This window comes from Myotis davidii, unplaced genomic scaffold (assembly GCF_000327345.1).
Source record: "Myotis davidii unplaced genomic scaffold, ASM32734v1 scaffold980, whole genome shotgun sequence".
Classification (NCBI taxonomy): Eukaryota; Metazoa; Chordata; class Mammalia; order Chiroptera; family Vespertilionidae; genus Myotis; species Myotis davidii.
In genome coordinates, this window is record NW_006292236.1 from 556,521 (window position 1) to 564,163 (window position 7,643).

General features: G+C 41.5%; 1 long non-coding RNA gene across 6 annotated transcripts in view; it reads left to right on the forward strand.

Annotated features, from left to right (window-relative positions):
• Positions 1-6,656, forward strand: part of LOC107183389 — a 13,380-nt gene extending 6,724 nt beyond the window's left edge. For 4 of the 6 annotated variants that reach the window (XR_001514182.1, XR_001514184.1, XR_001514181.1 and 1 more), the window contains one exon: positions 6,372-6,656. This is a non-coding gene — a long non-coding RNA (uncharacterized LOC107183389). Of the gene's footprint in view, positions 1-2,606; positions 3,221-6,371 lie in introns of those variants that run through there. The other 2 variants (XR_001514183.1, XR_001514185.1) reach the window with 2 other exon arrangements.
• The last annotated feature ends 987 nt before the right edge of the window (positions 6,657-7,643 follow it).

Consider the following 7,643-nt stretch of genomic DNA (forward strand, 5'->3'; position numbering starts at 1 on the left):
CACGACACCAGGCCTTCAACTCACCTTTGTCTGTGGCCGTGGGTTATGCATATATGTATATAAAGTCTTTGATCATCGCTTCCCACCCTCCTCCCCGCTTCCTTCTTAGATTGTCAGTCTGTTTCATGCGTCCATGTCTGTGGTCCTATTTTTCTTGTCAGTTTATTTTGTTCTTTAGGTTCCATATATAAGTGAGATCATGTGATATTCGTCTTTCTCTGACAGCCTATTTCCCTATTCTTTGTGAAAAAACAGAGTAATAAGGAAGAAAAGCTGATCAGTCTGAAATAAATTAATAAGCATTTTAAACATTCATGAAGTTCTTTGAAACTTGCAGGCCTATATTATCATTTATTATTGATATTATCTTATTATTCAAATATACTTTTGCCATCTTCTGAAATATAGTCAATTTTAGTCATTATGAATTCCCTGAATGACTAAACATAGAACAAATCCCTTTGGGACTTGTACTATATTTTCACTCCTCAGTCATTACCTTAGATGGAAATGCAACACTGAGAGTCTTGATTTGCAGAATTCAGTTAACTCTGTAATATAAGGGGTATTGGCCTCTGGTGCATTCCAGCTGCGAGGTTGTGCTTGTGTAGTATAATGTTTACATAAGTGACTTTGAAAACTGATAAGGTAAATTTTAACAATTTTAAGTAAATAACAAAGTTGGTTTGTTTTTATCTTACGTGGTGAATCAATACAGTAATGGGAGTACAATGGGCCTGCTATGTAATTACATGTCAGTTATTTTTATCACTATTGGATCAAATGAGAATGATGCTAACTGATGCTGTAGTGTATCTCAACTAGTACCTAACTAGCAAGGATGAAGTGAAAAACCTTACAGATGATTTTCCTCTGGATGTTGGTTTGTTAGTACTGACAACTATAGCAATGGAAAAAAAAGACTATGAAGAAGAATAAGGGCTTTTGTGGAGTTTGAGTGTGTGTGTGTGTGTATGTGTCTACTGTGTGTGTGTGTGTGTGTGTGTGTGTGTGTGTGTGTGTGTGTGATTTCCTTCCTCTGGTCTTGCTGGATCTGGTTTGTGGGATTTAGAACTCAAACAGTTCTCCATGTTCAGATAAATTACTAGAGAAAGGAGCAAAGTAATAACAGCTCTCGAAACCATTACATTTTTATCTACTCTATTCCCATCGTGGGGTTTGCTTTTCCACCTGAAATAATGCAGGCTTCACAGAAAACAAAGAAATACATCTTGTTAGATAACATGCCAATTAGTCTCTTGGTAGTACATTCTTTTTGAAAACATACTAGAAAAACAATTTCTCTATATAATTGTTAGAAAAAAGTTGTATTTTATGCTATGACAAAGTTGTTAGGAAAGTGGGAAGAAGTCAGTATTTATTGTTCTAATGTATGTATATATGTATATATAAAATTAATAATTGAATACAGACAACTACCTTCTTAACAAATATTATTCCTGTTTCATAGATGAAGAAAGTATTACAAGCAGGATTCATATTAATCTATCTGTTCTCAGGACCGTGTTTCTTGCACTGTATCAAGTTGTCTTTGCAGGAGTGACTGGGCAGAGAATCTATAATAATAAAAGCATAATATGCTAGACTGGACGACCTTCAGACGACCTTCGGGATGAAGCCACAGCTGCTTTGGGCCTCTAGTCCTTTATAAATGTTAGTAATTAGCCTTCGAGATGGTTCCTTTTTTGTGAAGCAGAATTAACCTGTTTGTCTGACCATTATAACATGCATTGCCCTGTCACTTCAGGCTTCCTTCACTGAGCTCACAAGCTGCCTTCATTTCTCAGGCCGACCTGTCTGCTCTCAGGAAGCAATGCATTCTGCTGACTAGGGCTGCTTTGGTTTGGACCCTCGGCTACATCTCAGGGTATTCTGGAAAGACCTCTGGGAGAAACCTGAGTTGGAATTCCCTGCTCTCCACTTAGTCATGGGCTGGGACAAGTTATCTAAACCTCTGGACCTCGGTGTCTCTGTGTCTCCATCTCTAAAACGGAGGCTGGAAGAAACCAGTGATTTACAATCATGTCCTACAGGGTCACTTAAAGGCAGCTATGGGGGTTAATGGGGGTGGAAGATCTGGGCCTCCTATCACCAAGCTTCAACCACACAACAGCTGTGTGTGCACGCACGTGTGTGCTCACTCTCCCTCTCCCTCTATCTCTATGTCCTGATTCTAGATGACATTTTATTTGAACAAAGGGTGCTATATCTAAAAATAGTTGGAAAAAAACACTGGAAAGCAGGCCTTCTATCTGGGTCTAAGGAAATAGGTTCCTTCTAGTTCTAACTTTCCATGAGCATATGAAAGCAGTTTTAAAGACAGAGAATTTCACTACCTTTAACTAAAATGTAATGTTGAACACTTGCTGAAAATCATTTTTATTTTTATTTCATTTATTTTTTAACCGTTTTTAAGTTACATTTTTCAGAAATAACCTCAAAGAGAAAAATCAGTGTCAAAATCTTTGAGTGCTTTGAAATGGCAAGCCACACGACAGACTTCATGGTGGCCATGCTTTTCATCAGAAAGCCTATAATTCTGCTCCTCTTGATTCCAATTAAAAATCATTCTTTTTCTTCTTTAGAGGTAAGTGTAGAGAGTATTCACAACCAAAAGTCACTAGACTTTACCTCACAACAGAAAAGTTCCACTCCTCTAAGACACCACGAGGTGCGTCCTTTTCCGTCTGCTCTTTTTCTCCTGGAAGTTTATCATGTCATTGAGAGAACACACCCACTGTCTCCTGTTTCTTTTCCCCTGTGACAGCCTATGAATAAGATGACTGGACACCAGAGGAAAAAAGACGAATATTTGGCTACAAGGCCTGCTTTTATGTGGGTCCCTTTCACTCCGTATTTTTGGGGCACTTGCTTTAAATCAGGTCCAATGTGCAATAATTAAGCAATTGCTGTTCATGGAATGATGGGCGACCCAGGAGGGTCATAACTTGCAGAGACTGCCCCTCTCCAGCACCCCCGTCCAGCAGGGCTTCCTGTGGTGATAGGAACGTCCTCTCTCCTTGCGGAGCAGCACAGTCGCCAACAGCCACGGCAGCCATTGGACGCTTGGAAGGTGCCCAGTGTGACTGCTGAGCTAAATTTTGCAAGTTAATTAAACTCAAATCACCAAATGTGACCAGAGGCTACCCGATGGACAATGGAGCTCTAGAGAATCAATGAAATTTTTATTTATTTTTGAAATTTTAAAAATAGTGCTATGCTTTGGAAGTAAAAGGTATTAAATTATTATTATCATTATTATTATTGGCTCCTTTATGGTCAGAAATAAAGTATAGAGTTTTACACTTTTAAAGTTGTTTTGATTAAAACTTTATTCTGTGCCCAGCACAAGAAAAAAAATCAATAAATGATTGGATGATACTGACAGCTTCGCCCTCACCTCTACCCCAGGTCTCCCAGCTCATACATCCTGCTTTTAAGGTCACTTGGACAATTTTGCCCTAAGACTGCCAGGCCTGTACACCCACCTTTCACAGCTCCTCTGGCCTTTCTGGGAGTTAAGAGCTAGGCGTTTGTCTCTCTCGCTGTGTGCTGCTGCCTTCTGACTTGCTATGCGTCCACGCTCAGCACCCCTTCAGTCGTGCCTATGGCTTCCGGACTTCCAGCCTTTCCTTCACTCTGCTCCAGGCAGGCTCCTCCTCCCACCAGCTCGCCTGCTTGCCTAGGGCCTTCGATGCCTGTGCCATCTGGACCACTCTGTAGCCTGATGGTCTGACCTTGTTTAGGGCCCAGTGTTCAGTTACGGCTCCTAAAATGGGCATCACCAAACTCCAGTGTGATTGACTCCAGGGATCAGTCATGCCACATGGCACAGCTGAAGGGACTGAGAGCGCACCACTCAGAGAATGTTATTACATAGATACTATTTATAAAACATGCATGTATACTGTGCTAGACACTGGGCTACCTGCTTTAATTTTCACATAATCCTTATAGCAACCGCGTGTCCTATTTCTACACATTTCAGATGTTGCTAGTCTCAGAGAGGTTGGGTGACTTTCCCCAAGTCACCAAGTTAGGAAGCAGCAGATTTATGATTCCTTTTTACACTCTGTGACTCTGAAGCTTGCAGTTTTAACCACAACATAATTCCTTACAGAACGCAGAGAGTTCTTTACAATCAGTCCAGAGGGCAAATCTCAAAGGAACTGGATTTTAGGTCACTTTAAAGAAGAATTTTTAGTAATTCAAGCCCTTCACCACCACCCCACTCTGTGCAGTACTCTGGGCCTCTCATTAGCAGCTCACCAACCCAGGACTAGTGCTGGCTGATCAGAAACACCGTGAAAGGCATTTAGAATAAGTGGAACTCACCAGTGGCAGATGAGCACTCCGGGCCTTTCCAAGTCAAGTTTCTTCTGAATGTAATTTCCTCTCTTGAGGACATTTTTGCCAATTTACTCCCATATGACTACTTTTAAAATTTTTTCCATGTAATTCATAAAGACCATTTTTTCCCACATAAAACCAGAATGCAATTTATTCATTATTCCAATTGGCATAAGCAGGGTATACTCTCCCTGTGGGTGAGCCTGTATAGGAATCCACCTCATGTTTCACAGAGGAATAAAAAATTGCCTGGATCATGGAACCTCAAAAGTGATTTCAAAAAGTATGTTAAGCATTTGACAGACTTTAATTTAGTTAGATATTAATGATCAGAGAAACACAGGAGAGGAAGAGTAGAATATTATTAGATTTCAAGTTAATAATGATCCCTTAAATAATTGAGTATGCTATTATCATTTTGATATAATCCTTAGAATTATATTGTAACCTTTAATTATTTCTAATATACTTCACATGTGCCAGGTGATAAATAGCATTTTTAAAAATCCTCATCTGAAGACATGTTTTTATTGGTGATATATATATATGGAGAGAGAGAGAGAGAGAGAGAGAGAGAGAGAGAGAGAGAGAAACATTGATCAGTTACCTCCTATACCCACCCCGATAAGGGATCGAACCTGAAACCTAGGTATGTGCCCTACCTGAGAATCAAACCTGCATGGGCCAATGCTCAAACCAAGCCACCTAGCCAGTGCATGAGAAGCATTTTTTTTTTACAAGTGTGTTTTCTCTGTGTGTGTGTGTTTTAAATATATATTTTATTGATTTCAGAGAGGAAGGGAGAGGGAGAGAAAGGTAGAAACACCAATGATGAGAGAGACATTGATTGGCAGCCTCCTGCATTCCCCACACTGGGGATTGAGCCTGCAACCTGGGCATGTGCCCTGACTAGGAATCAAATCATGATCTCCTGGTTCCTAGCTTGATGCTCAACCACTGAGCTATACTGGCCAGGCATGTTTCTCTGTTTTGAAGGAAAATGCACTGAATATCCTGAAGTCCACGTTTTGATATTTGTATTTTCAAAAAGGATGCAGAGTTTCAGTATAGATCTTCTTTTTAACATTTATCTGCCCATCCTATATTCCTCCTCAACTACTCCTGATTGGGGCATTCCTCCCACCCTCCACTCACAAAACTTGCGCAAGTGGTTGGAAGAGAACGCACACATAATCCAAGGGGCCTAACATCTACAACTATCTTCTATGGAGATAGTTGTACATTATGATTGTGGAGAAGTTTATATTCTTGAAATGATTAGCACACATGATAGTTTTTAGAGAAGAAATACTGTGTAAAGAAATTATGTGGCATACATTAGTAGGAAGTCAAAACTGGGCTAAAGAGAACTGAAAGGGGTTAGTGATAGAGCAGGTGGAATCTGTATTTCAGAGAACTGGATGGGGTGGATTAAGGAACTGAAACAAGCGGGGGTGCCTAGCCTGGGGATCTGGAAGGAAGGTTCCACTTGAAGTGTGGGTCTTGAAGAATTCTAGGCAAGTAAAGAATATAAGTAGGAAATGGTGATTGGGGAATGCTGAGCTGTCTGATTTACAGTGGAGTTGGAGTTCAAGGTAAGTCTGGGGTTCTATTGTGAAGACTCTTCACAATATCAGAGTGAACCATCTGTAACCAGCCTGTGTGGGGATGAGATTCTACCTCCTGTTCTCCCAGGAGGTTGGTATTTTTCATGAACTCTTCCACATATTTCTGTCCTGTCTCTCCCCTCCAGGGTAAGATCCTTGGTCATATTTATTTTGATTTATAGCACTAATGCTAAACAGATTCTAGATTTATTTAATGTGTTGATTATTGACTGTATATGGCATGATATCTATTTACGGCACTAATATTATGTAATACATATTAGAAAAGTTTGCTTCATGCATCATACATGATGTTAGTGTGTGCATGATTTCTGTGAGTTGGTTTAAGAGTACATTTGCTTAAAGCAGATTTCTGAAATGTCTCCTTTCTAGATCATTTCAATTTGAGCGGATGATTAACATGTGGCCCAATCAGGACCACCTTTGCAAGTACTGAGTCAACTACAGGACCTTCCGTGAAGCTGCATGGCCCGCAGCAATCATTTCCCTTTCTTCCTTCCTCTTCACGATACAGATGAAGAAACCAGGCTCAGTGCAGAGTCACACACAGCCAGTTATTGGCAATGCAAGGGCTAACCTCAGGTCTCTGCTATCTTTCTACCATGCAACCCTTCTTATCTGAAATAAGTGAGCAATAAATGCAAAACATTTGAAGTATAATACACTTTTACAATTTAAACATTCATAGGACACATCAGTGTGGATCAGACAGTTCTGTAGTTCAGATAACAGTAGTCATACTTTTAGTTGTTATGTTAGCACACATGCAAAGTTTCTGAGAAATCAGTTAACTTAGTACAAGTGGTCCTCCCTAATTTTTTCCTACAAGACCCGAGGCGGTAATGGGAACAACACAGGGACCCTTCATAATGAGAACATTGCATCTCCGACATACAGCCTTTTTTTCTTTCTTGGTCTGTAATTCAATTGATAATAATTTGGTCACTGGACCATCCTGGAGAAGCAAGGCCTTAGCACTTGGAGGACCATAAATAGTCCCATATTGCACTGATCACATATCCTATGGAGGGGTGTTTTCCAAGCTAAAATATAAGTAGCGCCGCTAACAATGATAGCAGGCACCAGGGCTCTGCTGCACAGGTGCTACTTCCCTCAGTGTAACTCTGGGACCCTCTCTGGGGAAGAGGCCGGTCAGATTTATCGCCATGACCCAAGCACGTGTTAGGTGCTCCAGGCTGATGGGAAAAGGCTGGAACAATTCAGGCGTTGGAGGGACTTCTGGAGAAGCGGCATGCCTGAAAAGTGAGTTTTCTGGATTCCAATGATTTTGAGCCAAAGGCAAACTTTGCCCCTCCACTGAGCTCCAGATTTCTTCCCTCCCAAGGCCCTAGAAAACACTTAGAAGGGTGACAAAGCGCACATGAGACCACCGAGCAGCTGCTATTCACTGGTGAGACCTCACTGTTCCATGGCCTGTGTCCCCTGTTGGCCCCTGCCAGTCCCAGGGCCCAGCTGCCAGGTGAAGCCCTGAGCCTGAGCTGCAGGAAGGGGCGGAACTGAAAAGCCGCGGACTCTTCTTCCTGCCCCGAACCTCAGAGAGCTCAGTTCCTGGGTTCTGATCCTCCAGGCTGGGCTCTGAGCCATCCTGCAGGGAACCCCCCGGGGCGGAGGGGCGAGCCCCCG